General features: G+C 50.0%; 1 long non-coding RNA gene across 1 annotated transcript; it reads left to right on the top strand.

Annotated features, from left to right (window-relative positions):
• The first annotated feature begins 794 nt into the window (after positions 1–794).
• On the top strand, positions 795–1,841 carry LOC113957936. Its single transcript, XR_003531331.1, has 2 exons — positions 795–845; positions 1,335–1,841. It is a non-coding gene; the product is annotated as an uncharacterized LOC113957936 (long non-coding RNA).
• Positions 1,842–13,037: the final 11,196 nt, after the last annotated feature.

Here is a 13,037-nt window from a genome sequence, read left to right as displayed (position 1 = left end):
TGAGGGGTGATGGGGGTTGTGAGGGACTGTGAGGGGCCATGGGGGGGCGTGAGGGGTGATGGGGGTTGTGAGGGGCTGTGAGAAGTGACAGGGAGCTGTGAGGGGTGATGGGGGCTGTGAGAGGTGACAGCAGGCTGTGAGGGGTGATGGGGGCTGTGAGGGATGGGGGGGGTTTGAGGGTCTATGAGGGCCTGTAAGGAGTGATGGGGGGCGGTGAGGACCTGTGAGGGTTAATGGGGGGCTGTGAGAGGTGGCTGTGAAGGACTGGGAGGCATCAGGGGGATGCAGGGTAATGATGAGCGGCTGTGAGAGGTGATGGGGACTGTGAGGGCTGGTGGGTGGTGGTGAGGGGCAGTGTGGGCAGACAGGGCAGTAGGAGCAGTGTTGTGATAAGGGTATAGAAATTTGGCAGAAAAGAAACACCCTTGTTCAGCTGGTCTTTGGAGATCAGAGGGGCTGGGGGTGGCTGGGCTTAATCTCTGATTAAAACCAATTTGGCACTGTAAGTGGTTGTGTTTGATAGGAACTTCCGCAAGCACAGGTTCTCAAACTGCAAATCTGGTAATATTCTATTAGAATTTTCACCATCACAAATTCACGAATAGTGTGGTTCACTGAAGCAGCAGAAATACAAGGGAGAATGGCTTCAAACTGAAAGACAGCAGGTTTAGATTAAACATTAGAAAGAAATTCTTTACTGAGAGGGTGGTGAGGCCCTGGCACAGGTTCCCCAGAGAAGCTGTGGCTGCCCCATCCCTGGAAGTGTCCAAGGCCAGGTTGGACGGGACCTGGAGCAACCTGGGCTGGTGGAAGGTGTCCCTGCCCATGGCAGGGGTTGGGACTAGGTAAGCTTTAATGTCCCTTCCAACCCAACCCATTAATGAAATAGAGATTTGGAATTGCCCTGGATAAATGCACTAGCTGTGATAGAGCTCTAACAATAACAGTAGTATAATGTTAGTCCAAGTAATAATAATCTTATGCAGAAACCTAGCAAGAAGCCTTCGGAGAAGGGAGAGGAGAGTAGCCCATCAACTGTCTCCAAGGTCTTTTTGGGTCTTCCTCATAACTAGGTGAAATTTTCACCCTCCATATATACAGCCCAATCTTATCCCCCTGCTCCTTCTTCACGTATAGCATGATCTAGGCAGAGAACCTAGATGAGTCATATATGTGGGAGCATGTACTTAATTAAGTCTGTTAGCATATGCAGGGTGTGTGTTTTAATATATAAATGATTCTTAATCAGAAAAAAGTTACCTTCTTTTTTTCCCCCATGGTGTCCTTCAAAGTTCTGGTCATACAACTTTGTTCTCTGTTGTTCTGTTCCTCAGAGCCAGACCATATCTCCACAGGACCTGCTCCTCCAGCCAGCTGAGCCTTTCCTGACATCAGCTGTGCAGATCTCCATCCACAGAGATAACTCAGAGGATACACAGCATAGGCTGCAGATATTCAGCCCTAGCCCTTGCCTGGCTCCTTGGTCATCATCCCACAGACAGCAGTGAGGGGTGAGGAGGCCTTGGGCTGTGTTTCTGCCATGTGGGCTGGGAAAAGCTCAGGGCAAATGCTGGATACAATTATTGCTTTAGGAAAGATTTAAAATCTGACTACTTTTGTGCTCAGTAACAATGTGACTGCTTTTTTGCAAAGCCTACAATGTCCGGGACAGAAATTGGTTCATTTTAAAGATGGAGGATTTCCATAGTGTTTATTTGACTTGGCTTGGCAGCAGTGTTCTGTTTACGACTGGATAAATAACTGCCACATTAAAGATTATTAACTAGCAATGCTTCAGTGACCAATAAAGTCCTAATCTTTTATATGGTGTTGTAAATGTACACAGCTTGGTAACGGAGGATCTTGCCAAAGAGATAACAAATCCCTTACCCAGAAGGTTTACAATCTTAAAGAAACCACAAAAGACCACAAGGAAAGTAAAAAGCATGATAATGAAACATAGAACACACAGAGGACTTGTAGCCATTGCAGCTGGATTTTAAACGGGGATCTTAAGAGGGTTTTTTGTATCTACCTTAAAGCTACTGGGCAGTGATTAAAGGCAAGATAAAATCCTAGAGTTGTTCGGGTTGGAAGGGACCTTAAAGATCACCCAGTTCCACCCTCTGCCTTGGGCAGGAACACCTTCCACTAGTCCAGGTTACTCCAAGCCCCATCCAACCAGGCTTTGAACACTTCCAGGCATGAGACAGCCACAGCTTCTCTGGGCAACCTGTGCCAGGGCCTCACCACTCTTCCCTCTTTTAGTTTAAAACCATCACCCTTGTTCTATTGCTACAGGCCCTGCTAAAAGAGTCTGTCCCCATCTTTCTTACAGGTCCCTGTTAAGTCCTGCAGAGGGACACAGCACACACTGTGACAGGGTGAGTGGGGTCTTGGGCACTGCTGTGCCCCTGCCTCTGCTGGTGGCCAGGCAGGGCAGTCCCACCGCTCCAAGGAAGGTCTAAGCTCCAAATTGGTGGGAAGCACTGAGCAGCCCTCCTGAAGTGCTTCCTTCCAGGCTTCCTTGTGACTGGTCAATGCTGCTGTGGAGAGCAATGAACTGGTGTCATGGGGCACATGCCAGAGCCATTTCCTGAAACCATTTGTTTATTCACATGTTAAGTTGGAAATATAGTACATCATTTTATATTCACTTGTAAGCTCTGTAGAGTCCTAGAGGGCAGTTCCACACATGGAAAGGATTATGTTCCCTGTGCTAAATGAAGCTGAGCTTGCAAGGAAAGCAGGCTTAGAAGAGGATGAAAGTGGATGGAGAGGTGTGGGAACAGAGATAAGTGTGGGCAGCATTTGTTAAGATTTTGTAGGAGGATGAAAAGCTTCCATCTGTCTTCAGCATTTATAGATCCTTTCCCTGTAGTATGTGGGGGCTGTGTAGTCTGTATATTTGGGCTCATGGTGCCTCTCTGAGGGACAGCAGAGCTGGTATTCCCATGTCCCTCCCAGGAAATGGCAGCCGAGGGAAGGTGTTCACATGGTGCAAAAAAGGAGGCAAAAAAAGCTGGGAATTGACAGGCTTTAGGAAAGCAAGAGCAGGCACAGGGAGAGGGATTGGATTCCTGGAATAATTTCTCTGCTGAAATGTAAACTGTGACTGGAACTGAACATACCCATTAGCCAGATATATGTTCTCAGTGTACTGAAAGTAGCAGTAACTGAAGGCTCTCTCCAAACTTCTGTCCTGATGCTCAGTGGTGCACTATCAAGAAATATTTTAGGAGTGTAATGGTCACACTTTTGTTGCCAAAGCCTCTGCATTGCCCGATGGTTTTACCTAATTCCAGTACTCTGGGTGCCATAGGGGGTAGTGTTCAAGGAGGCAGAGCCCTGCACAGAGAGAAGATCAGCATGGGGACATCCTTCAGGAGGGGGGCCTGTGTAATGGCAGGATGAAAGGAGACAGTAGTCTGTGGGCTTGTAGAGGTTGTAAAAATGTCAGATGATGTGTGCAGAGTGGGTGCTGGGTGTTTTGGAGGCTGCATGAGTGATCCGTGTCAGCCTGTGCTCAGGCTGTTGGACTGTGACTATGAGTGAGAGAAAGGGTGAAAACCTTGCTTGAGTAGCTGGTTGATGGCTGATGGAAAACACGTTTGAGTGCATCTACTTCTTTTGGAGAAAGGTGTTCATTGCTGGCAGCTTTACAGAAGCCAAGGAATGCTGAGGCTCTAAGTATTAAACCCTGTTATGGTTCAAATAGAGAGCAAGACCTGGTGACCTTGTGGGCACTGAGGGCAGTGAATCTGCAGGAGCTTTTTAGGGATGAAAGGAGGATATTCATTTATGTCCTGCATAAAAGGATATAAGTGTTCCTTGGGAACACTTTCAGGTGGCATCAAGTTCCACAAGTGCAGTGTTGGGTGAAGCCTGTTTACCTATGGGTTTGTGTTTTGAAGGTGGCTTCTCTCTCTGTTCTCTGAAGACAAGTGAGCTCATACTGAACCATTCTTTTGTGTGGGAATGCTATTCCCCCTGAGCATTCATTTTCCCGAGGCATATAGGAACAGAAATCTCTCTGGTTCATGCAGTTGTATCTCTCATTTTTTTGTGAAACCAGATTGGAGTTATGGACTAGGCACTGGATGTAATGGAAGCTTTTTGGCAGGGGCAGTGGAGGGACCGGAAGGCTGGACTGGAGAAGGACATGAAAGCAAGAAAAGAAAGTGAGGAATGGCTGAGTCCACATGAGACCTGTCCTCATGGGTGTCCAACAGCCTTGGAGAAGAAGGCTTAGCGCTGGTAGGATGGGCTGGAGAGCAGATGGAGAATCATCAGAGAATGCTAGGATGCACCGAAGGGACTTAGGCCAAAACTTAAGCTGGGCTAGTAAAACCGTGGCTTTGCTGGTCCCACAGCAGTGCTGTTTGCACTGGGCTGTTTGCATGGAAAGCGGATAAGCCTTGGCAAAGTGTGACCTCCTGTGGGTGAAACAGGGAATTACCATGGGATAATTAAGTAAATCCTTTTCCGATCACATGCCAGCATCTTAATGGAAGGTTTGCTTAGTGGTGTGGATCACTTCCACACGCAGCAGCCAGACCTGGTTTTGCCCTTCTGGATGAGCTGCTGATGTTCCTCTTGGCAATGAGGGTAAGGCTCAAGGCAATGGTCCCAAAACTGTGAGAGTGCTGGTGGATGTTTTAATGACACCAAACGGATTGCAGCCACCTTTTCCTGTTTTTTTGTCCCTTCCCTCGCCTCAGCTATGGCAGCTCCTGCCTTTTAAGGGTGAGCAGTCACATTGTGCCAGGAATACCATGAGAAGGGTTAACTTCTGGTACTGGGTGATCCTCTTGATTTGGACAGTGGATTTGTGAGGAAGGAATTAGCATTTAGGATGACTTTAATCCCCCTCCTCCCTGAGGGGACTGGGTGGTGGTGTGTAGTACACTCTCAGCATATCACGCCAGGTATTCCAGAGGGGGATGTTGCCTTTCAGCATCCAGTTTTGCCTACAGGTACTGCTCTGGTGTCTGGTACCTGGTAAGGTCCAGTCCACAGAGATCCCTCTGGCTGCTGGGCACTTTTGGGGCACTCTTGCCAGCTCCTGACTCTCTGGAGAAGGAGAGTTCGTTGCAGAGGGATTTTGGGTGTCAGAGTTTGCCTGCATCCATGGAGTGTCTGCCGGATGACCTGTGGGATTTTAGGGAACGGCTTATTTTCCAAGGTCTTTTCCTGAGAAGGTTATTCTGAAGGAGTTTGGTTTATTCCCAAGTGGAGGTGCATCCTATAAACTCCAGGGACTGTTGGTGAGTTACGTGCTACAGACATGGATGGATACGTAAATGTTCCTTGATTTATGCTCTGCACTCTCTTCGATAGTGGCTTGGTCCCTTCCTTCCCCCTGCACTGCTCTGACCAGCCCAAACACATCACTGTCTCTTCTCAGGGGACTCACTGGCTTTCACCGGGCAAAGCAGGACCTGTTTTTTGGGGACTGGGGTCCCTCATAGCATTGTGCCTCTGCCTGGGCAGCTGGCTCTGGGTCTTCAGTGCATTTACCTTGTAGGGTGATGGAGTGGGAGCAGTGAGGGACCGGAAGAGTTCACAGCAGAGGTGGCTGGACAAGTAAATGCAAAACCAGGCTGTGAACCCATGGCTTTGCTTTCTGGAGACCTGAGAATAGGCTGAGCCTTCCTGGGTAAAGGACAAGAGGGTGTGGTGGCCAGAGGGCCTCTGCCTGGAGTGGGATCCTGTCTGTTCCAGCCAAAGGGCCAGGGTAGGTCCCTGGCTCAGCTCTCAAGTGGGCTTTACACCAAAATCTGTGGCACTGGGTGCTTTCACACCTGCCTGTGTTCTCCTGTAAGGCAAGGCAGAGCCTGCAATTAGTGTTTCCATAAGGTGTGAAATGGAGCTGGAGCAAAAGCAGGCTCGGTGGGTGCTCTGGCCCAGGCCTGGTCCTTGCAGCCTTTGCACCTGCGCCGGAGTGTGAATCGCTGCTCTGTGCTGTGCCCCTCACCCTCCACACACTCTGTTTGCATTAGTGTGTGCTTCTGGGTTAAGGACCCTTCTCACTTCCAGCTGAACAAACACTTTCCATTGCGTGTAAAATCCAGCCTGGTGCTAATAGGCGTCTCCCCCCACCTTCCTCCCTCCCCTCTGCTACCTTTTGTGCAGTTGGCAGGACAAAAAAGTGTCGCTATTACCTGACTTATTATCGGCACAGGACTGTAATTTATGGCATATGCTTGGTAAAGAGCCATGCTGAAAACATTTATGGCCCTCTTAGAGTCCTGCGGGGTGGTGGGGAGGGTGATGGCTGTGGAAGGGAAGCCAGTTGTTCCACCCTTGCTAAATACTGCACAGTCTAAAAGCTTCCTCTGCCTTCTGACAGCAGCACTGTGGGCGGCGAGCTCAGTGCCCTACCCCACCGATGGCAGAGTTGAGACACCAGTGCCTGGAACAGATGTGAGCTTTTGCTGTCCTTAGGAAACGCACAGTTCCTCCCTTTGGGCAGTTATCGAATTCCCCATCTTTACCACTTCTGGTCCTGCACAGTCTCACCCCTCAGGTCAGGATCTCAGATCTCCCTCATGTTCCCACATATGTGGCAGAAGCTGTCCTATGTGCAGCAGGTCAAGCATAAGAGCTGTGAGTAACTCCTCCAAAAGGCAGGCATTGTGGTTGGACAGCTGCTCTCCAGCAAACTGGTTCATGCTCTGTCTGCATGAAACAACCCAATCATTTACTTCTCTGTGTCTGGATTTGACCTGAAAATGTGCTGTGGAGAGAAGGGGGCAAATGAATTGTCATTGCTGTAGGTGGGCTGGATTTGAATAGTAATCTAAGGGGCAAGGGAAAGTCATTCCTGGCAGCACTGACTTTTCCAGTGATTGTGAGAAATGGGACTTTATATCCCAGTCTTGTGATGGGTGGTATGGAAACTTGGCACGAAAAAGAGTTTTTGACACTGGGCTATTTGCTGATGATTGAAAAGTTAATGTTGGCGGTTGAGCTCCTCTCAGGAAAACATCATCGTTCATCTTTCAAAGGTATTTTGATCTTGACTGTCTGCCCTGTCCACTTGTCCTGATTCAAAGGATGGGAGCAGAGCATCATCCAAACCATTTCCTGGCTTCAGGAGCACACTTTCCCTGAAGCTGCTCAGTTAGAAGAGCATTTGCTTGGCCTGCAGTGAGCCTGGCTCTCTGTACACCACGGGGAAGGATTGCGTGGAAGTTCGTCCTCCTTCCTTGGTTCCAACTTTGCCAGTTGCTGGGTGAGAAGCAGGTCTTATGAGCCTTCTGCTTCAACAGTGCCATGTGTGCATCCATGTGCTGGAGCTAAAGGAGATGTTCTGGCTGGGGTTATGTTGCTGCTAAGTCCTGAATGCTCTCTGCTGCTTGCTGTCTGAAGGTTTGGAAGATAAAGCTTTGGAAGCTGGATGACACAAGGAGTCGCACAAAGCCCATAGTGCCAAGCTAATGCCAATTCCAGAACCATCACCCCTATCTGCTGTTATTTCTGGACATTTTGTCTGAAAGGTCTCAGGGCTGAGGTTTTGGTCTGGGAGAATGCTTTGAACTGGAGTTGCTTCATTCCTGCTGTGGTTGGACAGAGAGTGTGTTTTGGATGGCATTTATTTCCCCAAACAGTATCTGTCTAGAAGTTTGCCATCTGGTATAATTCTGTCCTCTGAGCTCCATCTGTGCTGTGCAGTGGGGAGAGACTGAAGCCTCCTGTGAGTGAATCAGCTCATTTGTCTTAAGCACTATTGGGTGGAGCAGGTTGCTCTGAAGCTGCTTCTGTTTCTTCTCACTGGAGCTTAGATGTTCAGGTGCTAAAACTGGGTGCTAAAATCAGAGGTGAAACCCACCCATTTCACTTTTTGTGTGAGGGAGGGATGGGGGGAAGCTCACATCGTCTGTGGGGTCTGAGCCTCCTTTTGGCCTTGTTCTGTTGACTGAATTCCAGACACCCTGTGCCCAGGTCAGATCTCTACCTGGATCCTAGAAGGAGCCTCCCTTTCTCAGCCGGTGTGAAGCAGACGGGTGGTGCTTCTAGAATCGGATCCTGCTGATAACAGGGAAGAACCACAACCTTGAAAGGTTCCCGAGTGTCCCGCAAGGTGAAAGCAGTTTGGCTGATAATAAAACCTCTGCTGAGTGCGAGATTGTTCTGTGGGAAAAGGTGGGGGGAAATGGCAAAAAATACCCGTCTTAAGAGGGTTCACTGTATGTGCACCTGATAAAAATCATAACATGGGATCAACTTTCTTCTCTGCTTGCTCGGCTTTTGGCATGTGTAACCAAGCTCTGGCAGGCAGGGCAAATCTCCTTCTCCCCAGGGTCGTTAAAAAAAGACCATTTCCCCATTTAAAGAGCATGAGGGAGGTGGGGATGGAAAGGGGAGCTGAGCCAGGCAGCGGGCGAGCCCGGCCCATGCTGCTGTGCGAGCCCGCAGAGCCGGGGCTCTCCCACCCCCACTGCTCTCTGCAGCGTCAGGCACGTGGGATTGAGGGGGGCTGGATGGATATGAAAGCAAACACACATCTGGAAGTTCCTCCAGTTAATTGGGCAATTATTCATACCACTCTTGCTGGAAGCAGCCTGCTACTGCTGTGCCAAAACCAACAACAACAGACCATGGGCGTACTCCATCCCTGCTCGGAGTGGGGAGGTGTGTGTGGAGAGGTGGGGCTGTGGAGGGCAGGTTAAGCTGTGAGGGCATGGACCCACTATTCCTGGGCTGCTCTCTTGGCTCTAGAGGTGGGTGGGGAAGCCCTGGAGACCTTGGATGTGGTGAGATGCTGGGGCAGCACTTGCTTCACAGCGCATGTGGGCCCCAGGTGGGGAGGGGGAAGCTGCTGCTCTGGAGCACCATGAGAACCCAAGTCAACCCATGTTGGGTTTTATTAGGAGCTTGGCAGGCTGTGGTGTTGGTGAAGGTAGTCCAGGCCCAGCTGTGCTCTGTAGCACTTTACTCCTCGTAAATAGTGGATTCACTGCCATTTCTGCCCAGTTCCCACCTGAGCAAGGCTCTGGCAGCCGATGTTCACCTTTTCCATCCCTCCTCCTTCTCCTTTCTCACATCCCTGGCTCCTCCTTAGTCTGACAGCCGTGTCACTCCATGTCCCCATCCCCTCCCAGTACCAGTGCTGTGCAGGTAAAGGGCTGAGGGAGTGCAGAGCTGGCAGGTCTTGGCTTTGGCAGTTCATTCCCTGGGATTTGCCTGTGAGATGAGAGCTGAGTGTGAGCACTTCAGTCCAAGTGGCTTTCCCTGTGGCAGAGTTAACAGGCCTCAGCAGATCCTCAGGGAGATGATGTGCAGGGGGACCCTGGACACCATCAGCTTTGAAGCATTGTCTCCTCTATATCTGCCTATATATCTGGTGGGATATAGGGTTGCTCCTGAGGCTGAATTCTCTGTCAGTGCCTATAAGTGGGACAGACCACATCTTGAAAGTGTTCCCCTGGAACCCTGGCTGACTGCTGTTTGAGTGCTTTGCCATTCCCTCCTCACTGCTGGAGCCCACAAGAAGCCAACCCCTTCCAGCAGAATCTCTGTGACTGATAGAAACGACCCCCTTCTCTCCAACCGTGCCTGCCCCGAGGAGCTGGGGGTGCCGTCTTGGCCCATCTGCTTCCCACTTTGCCTGAGAGCTCATCATTGCCACTGGGAGTCATTGTGGCAGCCTCAGAAGTGCACGCAGTGCTGGGCTTCACCAGCATAATTGGAGCCAGCTCCAGCCAAGCCCAGCTGGGATGTGGAAGAAGAATTTCCGTGGTTCCCTCTTTCCTTGTCTTTTTCTCTTTGCCATGAGATGGGTCTTCTCTGAAGAAATGTGGTGCCATTAACTCAAGATCTTCCTTAGGATAACATAAATCAGACAGACAGTTTGGCTCCAGGATGAACGTGCAAACGTAAGCAGGGCTGCACTGGTCACGCCATGGAGCTGTTGAGTGCGGGATCCTCTCCACAGCATTGCTGGAGTGAGTGCTCTAGGAAAGGGCTGGGAACAATGAAGGCATGGTGTGTGTTGTCCTGCCTCTTCTCTGACACTCCATGGATGTGGTGAAAGGTTTATCTAGCGGGTGATCAGCAAATATTTTGTATCTTTGTTTGTCCATTTTTGAAGTGTCTTAGAAGCCGCGGTGGTGCTAACTCAGAAAGGCTTGGGGATGTAAAGCTCTCAGCGTGAGCTTTAGTAGTGGTCTCAAAAGTACTATGAGGACATCTCGCCATCAAAAAACACTGGAGAGAGGGGAGCACGATTCCCAGTTTTACAGGAGGGAGCGAAGAATTTAAATGGCTTATCTGAAATCTCAGTGGGTATCCGTAACAGAGTGTGGTGTTGAAAACAGATTCTCAGAGTCCTGTGACTGTCCAGCTTTCCTCTTTGATAATCATCCACACAGAGATCTAAGTTAGGATGGGAACTGACCCTCGAGGAGCTAATGTGGAAATAAACTTAACTGAAGGGAAAGCCTTCCTTACTGTCGAGCTGGATGACTGTGCTGTCGAAGGAGGACATTGCCCAGGTGGAGAGGCCAACCAACAAAACCTGCTTTGGCAGAATTTAGGAAATGGAAACATTGCTGAGGGCCCAGCTGAGGAAATATGATGCTGAAGGTGCTCAGAAAATCAAGATTTGTGGTGAACAACAGTGTCAGGGAACAAGGAGAGAGTCTGGGACAGGATCTGGCTGTTCAGCCAGAAGGGAGAGGGTAGAGCTGCCAGCCATGTGGAAAGGATGGGAAAGGTAGGAGAGTGTATGGAGCTGGGTACTGAAATGGAACAGCCAAGATACAAGCACCAAGGGACAGCTCTTGCTCTCACTGAAGGGAATGGACTGACTCCCATTGACGTCAATGAGGGCTGAACTGGGACCCTTGCGAGAAATATATTGAACACAGACAAATCCAGCAAAGTCAAAACAGATGATGCAGGCCGCTTAATGCAGTCACAGGGAGCTGATTGCGAAACCTCCTAACGAGGCAGTTCTGTCAAGCAGCCATCTCCAAGCCCAGTAGGCTCCAGCCTAGGAGAGGAACATGGAGAACTGTGGTCCTGGAGAAGGCATGCCCAAGGTGGAAGGCTGAACTGGCATGGGATGGATCCTTGTTGTGCTTCAGCATAACCCGACTGGCCACTTGGTTTGTGTGACCTCCTTAACCACCTTACCATACCCCAAGCGCTTTTCCTTGAGCCTTCCCTGTCCCACTGATGAAGCTGTTCTGAAGCTGGAGGCGCGGACAGACTGGACAAGTTGTCACAGAGAAATATACTGCTGCACATCAGCTGGCGTGGGGGGCATCTGTGTGCACACCCTTAATCCATGGCACATGCAAGTCAATTTGAGTTAGCCAACGTGACAGAACCGCATTAAGCTGGCTGAAATGACCTTATTTGCACGGACTAAGCGAATGCACATGGACTGCAACGCTGACACGCAGGAACTGGTTACCGCGTGATAGCCTGTGCCTGTGTTTGTGCTCAGCCTGTGACTCATCACCCCAAACTCTTCCCTTGCTGTGCTTCCCAGTCCCTTGTTCCAGGTTCCCAGTGCCCGGTTTCCTCTGCGTCAGGGTTGTCTATGATCCTACCACAGCCCCTTTTCTGTCCAGAGAGTAGTTTTGGCAGCTCCTCTGCTCTGTTCCGTGGAGTCTTAATGATCTTCTCTGGGTTCAGACCCTCCTGGTCCTCTTCTGAGGGTACTTAGACAAGCCAGCTCCCTGTGGGGACCCAGGTCATGGCTCTGAGTGTATCACCTCACTGCACAAACCCTTTCCAGCCCAGCAGCCCTCCTTTGGCACCAGGGCCTGCCTCTCCTCCATCTTTGCTCATGTTCCCCCTTTGGAGAAAGCAGTAAGTCAAGACAAGGCTCTACCCTTGGAGAGCAAGAAGATGCAGAGCACCCTAGAGAGCTCAGCATCTTCTCTTTGCACAGTGGGAATTTGGAAAAGGTGGTGGAGTTGAAAGGAGAGTGCAGGATGGAGTTACTAGTATGGAATATGAAGCTGGAAACAGAAGGAACTGAGTTTCTGTGTGCTCCTGAGGATGTCGGCCTCTGAAGGGGACCTGGCTTGTCCCTGACCAAGCCCTGGCTCAGGCTGAACAGCAGAAACTTCAGTGAAGCCACTCTTACTCTCCAGCACCTTGAAATAGAATTCAGTCCTGAAAGATGCATCTCCCCTAAACCTGGAGTTGCATGTCCTAGCTGTGGTATGAGAGAAGGGATCTAAATCAACTGATTTGTAGGTGGAAAATTCAAAGGAATGGGAAGAGAGGACTGGAATGGAGACAGGCAGGGGGCATTGTTGCTCTTAAAATGGTCCTGCACTGTATGTGCAGCTTAGATGTTTTGGGAAGAGTGGAATTTCACTCTTGATTCCCCCTGGATAGACTGCACTGAAACTTTGCCTTTTTTTCCTGGATCCACTGAAATAGCAGCATCTTGGACAGGGACCAACTTCCTTGATGTAAGAGCAGTGCTTGGGGGGAACCCAAGAGCGGACACAGGGGCAATGAGGGGCAATGGTAGACACGGGGACAGTTTACCTACAGCAGGCATTGAGGCATTGCCTGAGCTTCCAGGAATGGAATGAGGAAAGCCAAAGTGCTGGAGCCAGCAGACATGAAAGACACCAAGAGGGGCCTCTTTCAAGTATGCCAGACACAAAATGAAGACTAAGGAAAGTGTTGGCTTGCTGCTTCCTGGGGCAGAGGACCTAGAAACAAAGAGCATGGAAAAGGCAGAGATATTCAATACTTTTTTGACCCCAGGACTAATAATGTTTAGTGCCTTTTTAATGGCTTAGAGTACACTCTCAGTGAGACTGGGGGCAATCAGCTGATACCCCAGAGGGCACAGCTGCTGTTCAGAGGGCACTTCACTGTCGCCTGTCTTGTGCTGTACTTTTCAGGGCTGATGACCTGGCTTTTCCCTGCCGCCTGTGCTGCTCGTTTGCTTCTTGCTTTCATTTCAGGCAGCTCTCTTTCTTCAAAGATGGTGGAAACAAGCTTCCCTTCTCCAAGTGAGCAGCTGAAGGGACTGTGTTAGACTAGTCACACCTCAC

Source organism: Corapipo altera, unplaced genomic scaffold, assembly GCF_003945725.1.
Source record: "Corapipo altera isolate COAL_440 unplaced genomic scaffold, ASM394572v1 146, whole genome shotgun sequence".
Lineage (NCBI taxonomy): Eukaryota > Metazoa > Chordata > Aves > Passeriformes > Pipridae > Corapipo > Corapipo altera.
This window is presented reverse-complemented; position numbering and strand designations above follow the sequence as displayed.